We start from the raw sequence: 18,293 nt of genomic DNA, 5'->3' as shown, positions 1-18,293 counted from the left end.
TCTGCGAGCTGGCATTCAGCCTCTGTGGTGTAAAAGTCGGTGCGCCAAACTACTACCGCGTCTCCCTTATCTGCCGGTTTGATAGTGAGGTTGGGGTTGGACAGGAGGGAGTGTATGGCTGCACGTTCCAAGGGTGAGAAGTTGGAGTGGGTGAGAGGGGTGGAGAGGTTGAGGTGGTGAATGTCGCGGCGGCAGTTGGCTAAGAATCTGAGGGTGAGAGCTATAGAGCTATAGAGCTATAGCGTGCCGAGGTGAAATTATAAGAAAATAAGGAAAGCAAAGAGAGGGCATGAAAAATTAATGGTGTGTAAAATCAAAGTTGCTTTGTGAAGTGGTATTAAAGGATTTGTACTTTTGAAAGTGCATAAATCACCAAATGAAATACCAGGGAGCACAAAGGAGATAACAACTGAAGATCTAGCAATCTCTTTGTAGTCTTCTGTAGCATTGCCAGTATTTTACATTATTTTTTAACTGAGATAGATTGAGGAACTGCAGTCCAATTGGCACATCCTCAGTGATGGAAAAGACAAACGTGGGTTAATCAAGGTCAGCATGAATATGGTAGGAGAGGGTGGTGTCAGGTTGTAGAGACATAGAGTCACAGAGATGTAAGCACTGAATCAGAACCTTTGGTCTAACGTGTCCATGCCAACCAGGTATCCCAACCTAATCTAGTCCCATTTGACAGCATTTGACCTATATCCCACTAATTCCTTCCTGTTCACATACCCATCCAGATGCTTTTTAAATGTTGGAGTTGTACCAGCCTTCAACACTTCCTCTAGCAGTTCATTCCAAACACGTACCACCCTCTGCATGAAAAAGTTGCCTGTTAGGTCACTTTTATATCTTTCCTGTCTCACCCTAAACCTATGCCCATGTATTCATATACCCATCCAGATGCCATTTAGATGCTGCAATTGTACCTGCCTTCACTACTTCCTCCGGCAGCTCCTTAAGACTTTGCTCATCTTATAAAACATTACAGCACAGTACAGGCCCTTCAGCCCTCGATGTTGTGCCGCCCTGTCATACTAATCTGAAGCCCATCCCACCTACACTATTCCATGTACGTCCATATGCCTGTCCAATGAAGACTTAAATGCACTTAAACTTGGCAAATTTACTACCGTTGCAGGCAAAGCATTCCATACACTTACTACTCTCTGAGTAAAGAAACTATTTTTGACATCTGTCTTATACCTATCTCCCCTCACTTTAAAGTTGTGTCCCCTCATGTTTGCCATCCCCATACTTGGAAAAAGGCTCTCCCTGTCCACCCTATCTAACCCTCTTATTAGCTTATATGTCTCTATTAAGTCACCTCTCAACCTTGTCTCTAATGAGAACAGCCTCAAGGCCCTCAGCCTTTCCTCGTTAGACATTCCTTCCATACCAGGCAACATCCTAGTAAATCTCCTCTGCACCCTTTCCAAAGCTTCCACATCCTTCTTATAATGCGGTGACCAGAACTGTACACAATACTCCAAGTGTGGCTGTACCAGAGCTTTGTACAACTGCAGTATAGCCTCCTGGTTCCGGAACTCAATCCCTCTATTAATAAAGGCCAAAACACTCTAAGCCTTCATAACACCCCTGTCAATCTGGGTGGCAACTTTCAGGGATTTGTGTACATGGACACCGAGATCTCTCTGCTCATCTGCACTCCCAAGAATCTTACCATTAGCCCAGTACTTTGCATTCCAATTACTCCATCCAAAGAGTATCACCTCACACTTGTCCACATTAAACTCCATTTGCCACCTCGCAGCCCAGCTCTGTATCCTATCTATGTCTCTCTGCAACCTACTACATCCTTCGTCACTATCCACAACTCCACCGACCTTAGTGTCATCCGCAAATTTATTATCCCACCCTTCTAAGCCCTCATCCAGGTCATTTATAAAAATGATGAACAGCAGTGCACCCAACACTGACCCTTGCGGTACGCCGCTAGAAACTGGACACCAAGGTGAACATGTTCCATTAACTACAACCCTCTGTTTTCTTTCAGCAAGCCAATTACTGATCCAAATTGCTATATCTCCCACAATCCCATTCCTCCGCATTTTGTATAATAGCCTACTGTGGGGAATCTTATCGAACGTCTTGCTGAAATCCATATACACCACATCAACCGGTTTACTCTCATCTACCTGTTTGGTCACTTTGTCAAAAAAGTCAATAAGATTCGTTAAGCACGACCTACCCTTCACAAAACCGTGCTGACTGTCCCTGATCAGATTATTCTTTTCTAGATGGTTATAAATCCTATCTCTTATAACCTTTTCCAACACTTTACCAAGAACTGAAGTGAGATTCACTGGTCTGTAATTACCAGGATTGGCTCTACTACCCTTTTTGAACAAGGGAACCACATTTGCTATCCTCCAGTGCTCAGGCACTATTCCTGTAGACAATGATGATTTGAAGATCAATGCCAAAGGCTCAGCAATCTCTTCGCTTGCTTCCCAGAGGATCCTAGGATAGATCCCATCTAGTCCAGGGGACTTATCTATTTGCCTATTTTCTCACTCAAAATCTTAAGTCCATTTGCCATGTTTATGCCCATCTGACCAGTCCATGGATATTTTCTTGTAGTCTGTAGTTTTCTTCCTCTGTCCAGGACTGCATCGCCAAATGCTAGACTCATGCCATTTACAAGTTCGCTGATGACACCACCATAATCGGTTGAATCTCAGATGGCGACAAAACAGGCTACAGACTGGAGGTGTACAGGTACAGGCAAATGCTAAGAGTTTGTGAATCCATTCAGTATTCTAACAACAGTAGGGTAGAAACTGTTGCGAAACCGGCATGTGTTCAGGCTTCTGTACCTGAGAAGGTGTTTAAAAAAATATATGGAGTATACGTGTGGCAAGGCCATACTAAAACTGTATAAAACACTAGATTTGCTAGCATATGTAGAGAGAGAAACAATGTGAACATTTTAGTTCCCAAATGATTCTTCTGCAGATGTTGGCAGACCTGCTGAGTTTCTTTACCATTCGCTGTGTTTATTTCAGATTTCCAGAATTGTTGATTTTTATGTGTATAAAATATAAGTTAGGTGACAGCAAGGGTACTGAAAACGGTTCTGGTCAACACATAAATTGTGGGATCATACTGGAGAGGGTATAAAGAAAATTTGTGGGTGTTGCTAGGAGTGGCATATTTTAGTGTCGAGAAAAATCTGATTAGTTGTTTCTTTGGAAAGGAGGATGCTGATGGGAGATTTCATTTCTCTTAGCAAAGAGAATAGCAATAACCAGAGAACATAGATTAAAGTAATTGACAAAATAGCTAGAGGGGAATTAAGGAAAAAATATTTTCATCTAGAAGGTGGTGGTGGGCAGGAGCTCTCTGCCTAAAAGGATGGTAGTAGTAGGAACCCTCACTGCATTCAAAATTATGTGCATGAACTATGTGCATATAATCATGTGGACCCACGATTAGATAATTGAATTCAGCTTGTTAGTTCTTTCTCAGCTCGCACAGATACGATAGGCCAAGTGGCCTTCTCCTATGCTGAAAACTTCCAATGTTTCTGCTTTTTTACATCTTTCATCCTAATTGTTCCCCTTTCAACTCCCCAAAAGAAACCTAAAATCTGTCTGCAAGCAGCACTTACCTTGACAGTCAGGTATCTGGCACTTGTGTGACTACATAATGCATTTCGACATCAATATTCAACGTGTGCCATTAAAAGCGACTTCCTAAATCTTGATCAAAGTGGCAGTTCATGCAGTTAGCTTTCCATTCTAGTTCACATTCAACTTTAAACGAATGTCTTGTGACAGATAGGAATTAGATTTTCCAATCAGCAGTATATATTTTTGCACACATGTCTGTTCTGTACTATTTCCCTTGTGAGAGATGCCTTTAAAAATAGATGTTTGAAAAATAACACACAATTGATGAACACTAAGACAGGGCCGATATATCATAGGAACACAGCATCTTGTGCATTCTTTTATATGTTCTGACAAGCTATTGTTCTCAAAATTGTTTTCTAGTGTTTTATATAAAAGGATATACTTAGTCAGACTTAAGTGGAATTGGTAGATTGCAGAAACTGTTGATGTGCCTACATTAAACAGGGTAAGGAGTCAGGCCACAGTGATAAGATTATATGGATATCAATGATGAGACCAATTGCAGATATAACCATAAAGAATGGAAGATCGTTTGGAAAACAAGAGCTAGCTGCAAATTCACTAGCTTACTGATAACATGGTTCAGAGGACGTTTACTAGAGTTATGCTTGGAATCAGTGGAATATATTATGAAGAAAGATTAAATAGCTTGGGCTTGTTTTCACTAGAATGCAAAAAAGCGAAAGTGATGTGATTGAAGCTTATAAGATTCTGGATGGTCATAACAAGGTGGACATAGAAAAGAATACTTACTCTTCTAGGTGAGGAGATGTGGGCTGGTGCTTGGGATGTGTATTTCCCATTGTTACAAAGCAACATAGTGGTCTATATCCTGGGTTCCACCTGCTTTTATTCCCACCTTCCTCACTATCACATTCTGTACACCCCACCCAGTCTTGCTATAAGCTTCAACTCCTGACCTCCTATGACCCTCTTTTCAATAATTTCTGAAGACTGAACCCAAGGATCCCCAGTGAGGGCTTCTTGTGCCCATTTCCCATACCCACACAGTCCAGCATTCCGCATGGTCAAGTGAACCGAATCCCACAAGCAGTGAGTTACAAGCGGTTCTGCCATTAAGATCTGCAGGGCCTTGTTTTGAAGTTGTACAGAAAGGAGCAAATCTGTCTGCAAACCATCATCACCATATAGGCAATGAATGGAGTTAGATAGGAGAGAGCATTCCTACAGCCTTGATGGCTAAGCCTTACTTCCAAGAGTATCAGCAAATCTACAGGCTTCCACACTTCCCCGATTTTCATCCATTACCATGCTCTTCCACTTCCTTCTCTCTTCTCCCATTATAACCCATGAGGCTAACTCTGTTTATCTCTCTGCAGATCCTGCATGATGCGTTAAGAGTCTGCAGTATTTTTGCAGAAGGCATTATTGTTTGGATGTCATTACCACGGGACATTGATAAATGAAATTGCGTTGCTTATTTTAAAGTTGTTAGTGTTTTGGGAGAGTATCAGCATAAAACAGTTTCATCAGAGAGGGATATTTGGGGTTACACCTGTGGTAAAAGCTGCAAGACTATTTCAGGTACAATATATTCAAGCTGACAGCTGCACAAATAGCTTATTTTGCAATTCAGCACTGCATGGTTTAAGCTCGTAGTAATGACAATAACAGATGTTTCAGCACTAGATCTGTTTCTCTAAATTTCTTATAAAGTGCATAATTCAAGACCTGCCTCTGTGGATGAATCCAAATGTTAAAACCTATTAATTGATCAGCTCCTTATGTCCTGGGTATTATGGTTCACTAATCCAGGCAAAAAAACTCACATTTCCACATTGAAAAAAAAGGAGCAAGACTGCAGATGCTGGAAATTAGGAAGTGCCGGGAAAATCTCAGCAGGTTTGGAAAGATTTGCGTTGAGTGAGAAATGTCTTTGTATCTAGAGAGATGCACCTTGACCTGCTGAGTATTTTCGAACAGTTTCTGTTTATTTGTCCATTTTCCTCATATGTATTGCACAAAGACAAAAATGCAGCTATTGTTGATCAAATTTTATTTACACACCCCCAACAGTGAGCAATGTAACAAAATGTTCAGCATTTACAATATATTTCACTATCCTATTTTAAACCTGTATACCCTATCTGAGCTGATGGCAAAATAATGCAACAACAAGATTATAAATTGTGTCATCTCTGCAATCCCAAAATGACACAGTGACACCTATCTTGATAGCATTTAAAAAAGAACAGCAGGTTTCTTTTAAACATAACTAAATGGACTAAATGGGCCAAATGGCCAGTTTCTGTAGCGCAGTTTATATGCAGTTTCCTGCTTCAAGAACTTCATGATTCCTAGTCATCATCTTTTCTCCATCCTTGAATTTACTTGGCTGAAGATCAGGGACAGTGCCTATAGCTGTTGAAACCCCATTCTTTGCAATTCCCCTCTTAAAACTCTCCAACTTGCTCGCTCCTCTTTTGAGTTGTGTCTGAATGTCAAGCTTTTTTTGGCAAACTCCTTTGGCTTGATGTCAATTATTTAATCTAATCACATTCCTGTGATGTACCATGGGGCAATATATTGGTTTAAAGCAGCTACGTAAATACAATTTGTTGTTACTTAATCAGGAACACCAGGCAGGTTCATTTTATCAATATGACTTGTTTACATCTGTAGAAGAAGAGAATGGGATTATTAAATGTAATATCCTAATTGTAACATCCTAATCTAGACAACTTTAGGTCTGAAAGAATTAATACTGAGGAGTGTCAAAACTGTCACCAACTATAATGATGTCACATGGACTTGTAGACAGAGCAGTCTACAATTGGTTAGCGCGCTTGGCTGTTAACCAAAAGGTTGGTGGTTCGAGCCCACCGAGGGATGTGCTTTCTTCCTGGTGAATGCCCCGCAGCCTAAGTGTGCCCTGTGTACTTTAAGGGTGACATGGTGACTCAGCGGTTAGCACTGCTGTCTCACAGCATGAGGATCCCAGGTTCAATTTCAGCCTCAGGTGACTGTCTGTGTGGAGTTTGCACATTCTCCCTGTGTCTGCGTGGGTTTCTTCCCACAGTCCAAAGATGTGCAGGTCAAGTAAATTAGCCATGCTCAATTGTCCATCATGTTAGGTGCATTCGTCAGAGGTAAATGGGTCTGGGGTGGGTTACTCTTTGGAGGGTTGGTGTGGACTGGTTGGGCTGAGGGCCTGTTTCCACACTGTAGGGAGTCTAATCTAAAAAAAACTGCTTAAGATCTCGAAGGATTGAAGTATAACATCTAGTCCTCCTCAAAGACTAAGGATGAATGTCTATCATATCAGTGCAGCCTGTGACCAGTTACTAACATGCAGTAAGTGCACCTTGTTAAGAGACACTTTTAATTAGACCAGGAAATGGCTTTACTCTACCTCCTTTCAACCAAGTAGGCTCTGTAATTTTATAGGAGAAAGTGAAGTCTGCAGATGCTGGAGATCAGATTCCTGAAGAAGGGCTTATGCCCAAAACGTTGAATCTCCTGTTCCTTGGATGCTGCCTGACCTGCTGCGCTTTTCCAGCAACACATTCTCAGCTCTGTAATTTTATACACTTAAAGAAGATTATCGTCATCATCATCATCAGTAGTAGTAGCTTACACAGCATAGTCAGCTGGTATTTCCATTCTGCGCAGCAGGCAGCAATGCGGTTTTTATTTGACTACATGTAAAACTCATGCAACACTGAGACGCGGCTGGTGAGATCCTCAAAAGCAGCTCAGTCACCTGCCCCTACAGCACCATCTGCTGGAGGGAGGAGCTAAAAATGGAAGGATCCTGCGAAAGAAACCCTCAAGTGATGCACTGAAGCATGAGAGTTAGCAACTCTCTGGAGAAGGAAAATTATTAATGCCAAAGCAGTTATAGGGTGAAACATGAATCTGTGAGAGCAGTCTAAGGTTGGAGTTCAGTGGTGAATAATTGGACATTGAAGGGTCCATGAATAAAGTTTAAAATTCCTGGTGGGATAGAGGAATCTTTCACATGGTGCAGTAATTCAAGCTAGAAAAGCAGGTAATGACTCACTTAGGAACTATTGATCTAAGGTTAGAAATTCAGGGACAACATAAAGTCAAATAATTAGCATCATAATATTGGCAGATTAAAAGCCTAAGATGACCTGGTCCAACCTGCGTGGAAAATTTGGGAGAAAACTTCAGGAGACTTTGTTCACGCCATAGAAAAGGTGAGAAAGCCTTCCTAAGAGATTCAATCACTGTGTGAGTATTTATTTAACTGCAAGGAGCATATGTACCATTCAGTACAACTATGATTGAACTGTGAATCACTTCTTAAAACAAACTGTTGGATTCATACAATGCAACAGGAATAAGGCAGGAATCCTCCATTTTAACCACAAAAGTTGGCAATCTGCTATTTTATTACTGAGAAGTCCTCCATTTTACCTGCCAAACTGAGAAACCGTCCAGTACAACTGGACTGTAGAACAATTGTTACAGTGAAATAAAAATCTACTAAGTAAAATATGTAATTAAATTAGGAAGACATGACATCAGAAATAACATTGCCGGGATGATGTAATTTAAGAGATGAACCAAATACGAAGGAGAATTGGACATCTTAGAGGAAACAATTTCTGAGATACAAATAATTTTTGAATTAGCTACTAATCAGAACCTGACCAAATAAATACATCACTATGCACAATTAGGATTATATCTGATGAAATTATAGCTTAAAATAAGTAAAACAAAAGGTACTTTTGAATAGGTATTGAAAACCTTCAACAATTACTTCAATGTCAGAACAAATAATGTTATTGGCAGATTAAAATTTAACAGAGGAGTTTGACATCCAAGAATAAGGGTAAATTAGTTCATTAGTTATCTTAACAGAGATTGGAATAATTGTAAGAATTGCTGACATGTTTTTGTCATAATTATTAAAATTCAAAGATGGCTCTAGAACAAGTTAATCAGATGATGAATGAAGCAGAAGTTCAGAAGTATTTGGGATCAGTCCTAAGCGTATAACATCAATCTTGGCACATGAGAACAGCAGAGTCCCTTCAATTCCTAGCACATAAACCACAAATGCCACATTGAGAAACAATGGTAAGGGCTGGTAACAAACACAAAAAGTCCTTGTCAGCACTAAAGAGTAAATAAATCTCACAGGCACAAAGAATATTCAACTATTAAAAGTGGATGCCTTATCTGTCATACAATAGTTTACTTCCTGAAATTGTGCAGAAGTGGGACACAATTTTAAGAAAAACGCTAATTAAAGCACAGAAAGACGTTAATGTGCCTTAAGGGGAAGCAGTGTCCTAGTAGTATTATCACTAGGCCATTAATGCAGAGACCTAGACAGTGTTCACAGACGATGATTCAAATCCTGCCAAGGCAGATGGTGAAATTTGCTTTAAATAAAAATCTACAACTAAGACTCTAATAATCATGAAACTGTTATTAATTGCTGGGAAAAACCATTTGCTTCACTAATGTTTCAGAGAAGAATCTATTGAAATTCTCTGATCAAACACAATAGCAATATGGTTGAGTGTTGACTGCCATCCAGGCAATGAATGTTCGTCAAGCTAGTGACACCCACATCCTGTGAATGAATAAAAAGAGCGAGAACAATCTACAACAAAATTAGAGCCTAAAGTGTTCCTAAGGGAAATAATGGATCCACTCCTTACATTTTGGCCTATGGTCAACAGTCATCTCCTAAACTTCAAGTTCAATGCAGGAGCCAGTATCACTGTATTATCAGGTTGTGACCCATCGTTCAGAACAATGTTTGCAGCCACCGACAGCACAACTACGTGTTCCAGAAGGGAAAGTGCTTAAAATTAAGAGTATTCTATGAAAAACTCTCCATATAGGGAAGCCAAATAGTAAAAAGCTTACGTGCATTTCACAACCAGGAATTTTCTCTTTTGATTAGAACAACATGTCTTGAGCTCAATCTTGTTTAAATGGCACAGCAAATTAGACTGTATTAGGATAGGAACAGCCAGCCAAGGAACAACTAGTCAGGAAGCCAAATGAATGACTTCACTGGATGTGTCAAACCAGGTGATGGTCAGATCTGCAACTGCAAGTGAGTATGTCTGGAAATCAGTAGTCACTTAAGTGACTGAACAATTCTTTTCAGGACCACAGTTCTTATTTTGTTAATATAAGGAAGGAGCTGGAAAAGATGTCCTAAATATTGTCTGTGTTACTTCCCTGATCAGCAAGCTCCAGTTGATTGGGTTTACATCAATGTGGTTGTAAGTCAATTGCAAAAAGAAAGTAAAAGGTGACACTAATCATCAATAATATGTGAAATGTGCACACCCTCAATGGCCAAAAAAGTGCTCTCGTCCATACAGAGCTGACTAGGTACAAAGTCCAGATCACAGTCCTCAGCAAGGCTCATCTCTCGAGGGAGGGTCAGATCAAGGAAGTCAGTGCTGATTACATATTCTTTTGGGGTGGACATTCATTGAAAAAACAGCACAAAGCTGGTGTAGATTTTCCCATCATGAATTGCCCCATCAATAAGTTGATTTGTCTTCCTAAGGGGGCAAATGAACATTTGATGCTGCTTGAACTCCCCATGCATAGCAAAGGGTAAGCAACTCTTAACAGTATGAATACCTCATATGAAGACCAACCGTGATGAAGCCACGGATAAATTCTATCATAACCTCCATTCCTTAGTTGCTGCTATATCAAGGCCAAGCAAACAAATTGTTCTTGATGACTTCAAAGCAAAAGCCTGGTGGCTTAGTGGTCAGCTCTGCTGCTTCACAGTGCCAGGGATCTGGGTTCAATCCCAGCCCCTGTACAGAGTTTGCACATTCTCCCTGTGACTGCATGGGCTTCCTCTGGATGCTCTGGTTTCTTCCATCAATCCAAAGATGTGCAGATTAGGTGAATTGGCCATGCTAAATTGCCCATAATGTTAGGTGCATTAGTAAGAGGGAAATTGGTCTGGGTGGGTTACTCTTTGGAGGGTCGATGTGCACTTGTTGGGCCAAATGGCCTGTTTCCACACTGTAGGGAATCTAATCTAATCTCCAACATAGGTTTCCTGCTCCCCAGTCACAACAAGCCATTGTGGATGCAGCTCCATTCTCTGTCTTTATAGTTTTTCAAATGTTTTCACCCAGGCAGAGATGACAGCCAGAATGAAGGTGTATTAAAAGAGTTTTGCAGCTCTCATTGCTGGACTCACCACCTTCTCATCATTTCAAAGCAAGATGTTAACATCTAACCCCTGTAAAGGTCCCAGGGGCATGAAGGACCAGAAGAGTCCAAAGCTCCAACAAGGAACAATGTATTTTTCTCTCTGAGAAAAAAGACACTCCAGTGTGCCACAAAAATGGTCACTCAGTGAATTGAGGTTGACTGGTTAACTTTCAAGAATATAGTGCACTGCACTTTTCGCAGGGTTCTTGGCCTTACGTTTCAAAAGCATTAAGATTAATTTTGATGATAACAATGTTATAATCCAGAAGCAACTGACAAGAAACATCTTTACCTCAACGTCAGCTTAACACGATCGCAGCATGATGCCTCCTGACGTTTCCATTGAACTGTCTAATGCGAGCCTAAGGAGAAGCAAAGCGTTCAGCTGAATTAGAAAGCAAAGAAATTGCAGTCACTTGCAGACTACCGGAACAGATTCTGTGATGCTCTGAAACCTATCTAAAAGGCCAGTCTACTCAGATTCGCCAGTGCTTGATAATGACAATCATAGGAAAAGCTCCAACTCTAGAAAGATGGGGCAGGCCAGTTCAATCAGGCCAAGTTCAATTGGCTTTCAATCCAAGGACATTTGAAAAGCTTCACTGTACAATCCTGAGCCCTAAGAGAAGATCACGCAGGATTGCTGTACTCGGCACAATAAAATGCAGCCTCCTTTGAAAGCAAGCTCGCATCAGACATGGACAGCAAATGGGAAGAAAAGGAAAAAACTTGTGTCAGGATATTAAAATTTAAATTACCTTTTTGGGACATTCAATTGAGAAGAGGTTAAAAAAAGCCATATATCTCTCCTGTGAATTTAATAGCTGTTATTTACAGAAACTGATGTACAATTACTTCATAGATTTTATAACTACAGAACAGAATTTTGCAGAATAGATATGAAAACACAATTCTATTACAAGGAAATGCAAATGCCTGACATTTAAAATCCCTCATTGTGCCTGTGCTCAAGTCTTCAGAAGCTATTTAAGTGGACAATGGAAGCACTGATACTTTGGTCACCTGACAGAAACCACCTTGTCACAAAAATAAATGTTTGAGTGCAGCCTCTCAACAGTTTGGGAGAACAAAGAAACCGCAGAATGAAGAGATTCCATCCATCAAAAGAAGAACTCAGCCTAGAATATATGAACAGACTGAACAGTGGGATTAATATTTACCTACTGATTTGAAAAACCAAACCAAACCTTCACTACAGGGCTCAACTCCACCTCAACTGAAGCAAGAGCCATGGTGATGCAAGAAGTAAACCACTCCAAATTCAAACTTTCATTTCGTCAGTGAACAAGGAGAGAATTATCAGCAATATTTCCAGTTTCCATCCTCTGAAGACTTGGGTGTAATTATATTTTTAAAACATTTTAAAAACCAAAGCGTTTACTACTTTTGTATAGAAAATCTGTTCTTGTGCACATGTGCGAGTGTATACCTTGTATGCATGTTTGTGCATCTTGTCTGCATGTGTGATTGTGTGCTTCTGGTGTGCATGTGTATGCATGTCTTCTGTGTGCATGTGTGTATGCATCTTGTGTGTATGTTTGATAGTGTGCATCTGGTTTGCGTGTGTGTGCATCCAGTGAGCATGTGAGTTTATACAACCTTTGTGCGGGTGTGTTTGTGTGTGTGTGTGTGTGTGCGCGCGCGCGCACATCCAGTTTGCATGTCTGTTTGTGCTGTTGTAATTACATTCCAGTGTTGAGAAATAAATATTTACTTTTTTTGAACTTTTGAGAGAATATGTCTAATGTTTATTTTCGTAAAAATACAATACTCAATGGGTTAAAAACCTCTATTACTTTAAAAAAAATCTAGCTCTCCACCATCCCTGCCTCGCTTGTAATGATAAGGAGATCAGAACTGTACACAATGGTCTCAGCAAAACACTATATAATTAAAGCAAGATGTCTTTACTTATATAGTCCAATACCATTTGTCTACCTAATTGCTTGTTTTAGCTACATGTTCATTTTCTTTGATTCATGACAACAACACCCAATTACCTCTGCATGCCAACATTTCCTCGTCCCTCACCTTTATAAAAGTATTGTGTTTTTACTTGCTTCCTTCCAAAATAGAAGAATTCACACTTTACCGCATTTTGCACCATCTGTTGTATTCTTGCCCACTCACTTTAGTAGTTTATATCCCTTTGCCGCCTCTTTGTATCTCCTCACAGCTCTTTTTTTCTCTCAAAGTAACTTTCCACTTTCAGCAAACTTTGAACATTGCACTTAGTCAGAGAAAGTGAGGACTGCAGCTGCTGGAGATCAGAGTCGAGAGTGTGTTGCTGAAAAAGCACAGCAGGTCAGGCAGCATCCGAGGAGCAGGCGAATCGACAGTTCGGGCATAAGGTTTCTGATTCCTGACGAAAGGCTTATTCCCAAAACGTTGATTCTCCTGCTCCTCAGATGCTGCCTGACCTGCTGTGCTTTTCCAGCCCCACGGTCTCGACTCATTGCACTTTCTCCATCATTTAGTTGGTTAGCTCAGTTGGCTAGACTGGATTGCAAAATAGTACTCGCAACATGGGTTTAATCACTGTCCTAGTGATTTATGGAGGCTTGTCTCCTCACTGTGCGTAATGCCCTCAATTTATACAACCACTTCTGTCCCTTTAACAGACAGAGATGCTTTGATCCCTCATAAACTAATTATTTCAGACAATTAATCCAATTAATTTATGTAACTGAAGAACAAGCACAGATCTTGTTGCCCCTACACTACTTAAATGCTGACATCCCAAAGCGAACCTGTTTACTTCAACTCTTTATTTTCTGTCCATTAACCAGTCCTTAATTCATGTTAACATACTCCCCACAATCCAATGAACAGGAGTCATGACCCCTCTCACAATAGCCATTCCAGCTTCATGGGTCAGCCCCACATAAATCCGGTGCCCTGTCATTTGCCCCAGCAAACTATCATGGTCACACTGGAGCAGGTTGACTGAAAACCAGCCCAGATTTCTCCAGTTTCCTCATTTCCCCTCCCCCCACCTTGTCTCAGTCGGTTCCCTCAACTCAGCACAGCCCTCCTAACCTGCAATCTTCTTCCTGACCTCTCCACCCCCACCCCACTCCGGCCTATCACCCTCACCTTGACCTCCTTCCACCTATCACATCTCCATCGCCCCTCCCCCAAGTCCCTCCTCCCTACCTTTTATCTTAGCCTGCTTGGCACACTCTCCTCATTCCTGATGAAGGGCTCATGCCCGAAACGTCGAATTTCCTATTCCTTGGATGCTGTCTAACCTGCTGTGCTTTAACCAGCAACACATTTTCAGCTGAAAACCAGCCCGCAAAGCCACCAGAAAGTTTGCAAAACCAAGTACTCACCCAATAAATCCAATAGGCATCTTACCACACCAGCGGATCCAATACAGACTGAAGGCTTATACCGTCCAAAGTCTTCATCCAGGCACCAGGAACGGCAAGTGGGAGCAGCCAGCTGTACTTCAAAATGGCGGTCTCCCCAGTGGTGAGCTTAAACTCCTAAGACCCCCAAGTTTCCGACCTAGCTAGCAGTTAGTAACAGTGACCAAGGGTAGGAAGCCTGATAAAAGCTTTTGTGATTAAAATTACTGTTCAGGTTCTAATTGTGTTTAATCTATGTTTAATGTAATAGTGTGTTTAATTATTGTCCTTGATAGTGTGAATTTCACTGCTGAGTGCTTTTATCTGTATTTCTTGTATTATCCTTAACTTTTCTATTCAATAAATGCAGGGATTCTTTTGCCCTGAAAAAAATGTTTACTGTCTTCTTCATTTAACATTCCTAAATAAGTCCAGTGTCTAGAACTAAGGATCTGGGGTGATTTGAACCACCGGGAGTCAGTAAATTACCTATCGCAAACCTACAAGCGTCCTGATTTACTTGCCAGCCAGTATACATTATTTAGTTATGATGTGGAGGTGTCAGTGTTGGACTGGGGTGGACGAGTCACACAAGTGCCAAAGGGTATACAATACAAGAAACTGATGACAAATCAGTAACAGTCCAAAGTAAAGGTTCCACTATGGACATAACTACAATGTTGCTGTAAATTGTGCTCCATAATTGTGCACTTATTTCCCCCAGGTTTCCAGGAAAACTCATTTGCAAATAACCCAACACAAATTCTGTCATGAACCACTGCAATTATTTTAAAGCAGAATTCAGAGAGGAATGGTGCTTCATAAACATTTCACTTCCCTAATTAAAAGTAGTAACTTAAGTTTGATTAAAGTAAGTTTATTGAAATACATGAGCATTTCCATTCTCAGAGTCAACCCATCAATTGGAAGCAAACTGTAAAAAATTAAACCCTAATTAAATGATAATTTTTGGGATAGGTATAGAAATACCTATGAGGAATTGATATGCAAAGCAGTTGCCATCTCAGAAGAGCAAATTATTATCTTTTGTTCCGTTAAAGTGCACAGAAACAATCCCTGGAAACATCAAGAGGCCTTAGTTTCAGGTTACCATTTTGACATTCCTAAACTGAAGGTTGAAGTTTTGTATAATGGGGAGCTGTAACAGTTGAAATTAATCCCCCCAAAATAAAATATTAATGATTCATCTGAAAAGCTGTTATCCTCAGCATCAGTCTGGGAGACAGTTGCGAATGGGAGAAAGTGAGGACTGCAGATGCTGGAGATCAGAGTTGAAGAGTGTGGTGCTGGAAAAGCACAGCCAGTCAGGCAGCATCCGAGGAGCAGGAGAGTTGATGTTTCAAGCATAACTCTTCAAAGTTGCTAATGGCTGTGTCTTGTACAGGTTGACTATTTGGAAGGGGAAGAGACAGCAAAAACTCACTTCACTGGGAAGATGGCTCAGGGAAAACAGTCCAGAGAATCATGAATCTTTTCAACCTACTGACATCCTCTGCAAAACATGGGGTGAAGAGCTGCCTTGCCAGAGTAAGGGTCCTGAGATCCCATGAGAGTTTAATCATTTGACCACCATGCGCAAACCACTGCCTCATGAGACAGATGCTGTCCTCATAGGGTGGATAATTTGATTACAATGGACATGGACTAATGAGACACAGCTCCTCTGGGACATATTCAAGTGCCTTTTCTCATTGTTTCCTATGGGCAAGACTTCTGAAGAACTTGCTGCACAGAGAAGACAAATGTAGGAGAAGGACAGTGTACTCAGTGAAAGATATTTGAGACATCTCATTCATCACTTGAACAAACATAAAATGATGCTAAATGTCAGTGCACACCAAACATTATTGTATGAAGATCTCTGAAGCACTTTCCAACTCTACATTGGAGCACTTTTCACACAGTTTGGATGATCCAGATTTCTCCATCCCACTCAGAAATGCCTCACTAAAATAAAGGCATTGACTTAGACTTAGACTTACAGTGTGGAAACAGGCCCTTCGGCCCAACAAGTCCACACCGACCCGCCGCAGCGAAACCCACCCATACCCCTACATTTACCCCTTACCTAACACTACGGGCAATTTAGCATGGCCAATTCACCTGACCCGCACATCTTTGGACTGTGGGAGGAAACCGGAGCACCCGGAGGAAACCCACGCAGACACGGGGAGAACGTGCAAACTCCACACAGTCAGTCGCCTGAGTCGGGAATTGAACCCGGGTCTCAGGCGCTGTGAGGCAGCAGTGCTAACCACTGTGCCACCGTGCCGCCCAAAAATACACAAGTATGGATAGCTATCCACTACTTTGGCAGCAATTCAAAATGAAACATGCTGGTGATATGTGGAATAATAAAATACTTCCATCCACACCTGGAATGACTAAAGAAATTGGCTTCAAAAAGCAGCGATGCTTAAGGGGAGATATTATAATGCAATTCAAAGTCACAGACTGGACAGCAGCCCCTACAAGGAGTGTTGGCAGGCGAGGGGGTACAAAATGTGGCATTATGGCATGGTGCTATTTTTGGCAGCTACATTTCTGTCCCATTCTGCCGCAAAGCTACCAGCACTGGACAAAGCATAGGAGATCGAACAGTCCATGGTTTCCTTCTCATTACCATTGGGATTTTACCCGTGGCAATGAGAAGCTGGTGCCAAGTTCCAGCTGGCAGGTTTCAGCAGATGAGCTGGTGGTCAATCAAGGACTGGGGCAAGTGCCACGTATACAGCTCCAGTAAATTCTCCCAAGATTGCATTCTACGTCTCCTGCTGCCCTGATCATCTCAGTGCCCATTCGACCCTCAGTACAACTCCTCCAGGCGGGGTCCACCCCTGAAAAGAAGGTCTCAGATTCCAACTCCATTTCCAAGCGCCTTCTGCAGTGGTCATCGCTCCTGGTGGCACTGCTGGGCGCAGATAGCTGCCAGCCATTTAATTGGATGAAGCAACTCTCAGAGACAAGACGTTGTTGCCAATGAGGTGGAGGACACATTTTGTGGTGACTATTGGCTATCAATACCCAGCCCAGCCCTGACATTTATGTTAAAATTAGGGAGTTTGTAGTGATTGGAATCATGTTGACCGCATTGAATACTAGGTCCTTGATTGGAGTTGTTAACCTGGGCCAAACAGGAGGCACTTGCTAACCAATATTAACAGAGGATTTTGCTTGTCACTGGCCACTCAGGTGTTTTCCTATTTTTCCTGGTGGTGGATATTGAATAAAGATTTGTACGCTTTGTGTCTCTCACTGTGTCTCACACCTGCACACACACTATGGGTGCTGGGGAACAAAAATAAGCACTACTGCAGTTAGGCGGTAGTGTGGGGGTTTTAAAAAAAAGGGGTGTCGGGGGAAAAAAAAAATAAACAGTGCTGCAGGGGCACTGCTTGGTCACTGGCCACTTGGGTGTTTTCCCTAAAGAGAAAAAAAAATCAACAGAGGATTTAGTATCTCCTCAGTTGAGAACTGACTCCAAGCTGGCCATAGCCAGTGTATTGTGCACAAGTAAATATAGGATGACTTGCTGATGGGGTATCGGCCTCTGTGCAGTTATTTCAGTAGTGACGGGAGAAAACAGTCCGCGCCTGAAGAATATTAGCTCACAACAGTCATCTTGGAGTTGAGGTAAGCATTTCTGACATCATGACTTTATTTGGGAAATGTGACTCATTTGATTGGGGGGGTCAAAGATTGGGCAAAGTCTGTGGAAAGAACTTAATATTTATTTCTGAGTAAATGACATTGGGGCTGATGAAAAGCAGTGACTAATCCTTCTGAATATTTGCGGACCCGCAGTATTTTCGGTTATTAGGGGCTTAATGTTCCCAGTGGTATCAGACAATAAAGCCTTCCAAGAGTTGATGGACTTTGTTACAGAATAGCATGACACCAAACCTCCTTTAATTTTGAGACACTATCAGTTTTCTTCCCTCCAATTAGGGGAATCCAAATCGGGTTTTTGATGAGGTTACGATGACTGGTAGAGGCACATGTTTTTGGGTTAGCCCTGAATGAGATGCTGAGAGAC

The sequence above is a fragment of the Hemiscyllium ocellatum genome, chromosome 14, assembly GCF_020745735.1.
Source record: "Hemiscyllium ocellatum isolate sHemOce1 chromosome 14, sHemOce1.pat.X.cur, whole genome shotgun sequence".
NCBI classification, from domain to species: domain Eukaryota; kingdom Metazoa; phylum Chordata; class Chondrichthyes; order Orectolobiformes; family Hemiscylliidae; genus Hemiscyllium; species Hemiscyllium ocellatum.
Note: the sequence above shows the minus strand (reverse complement) of the source record.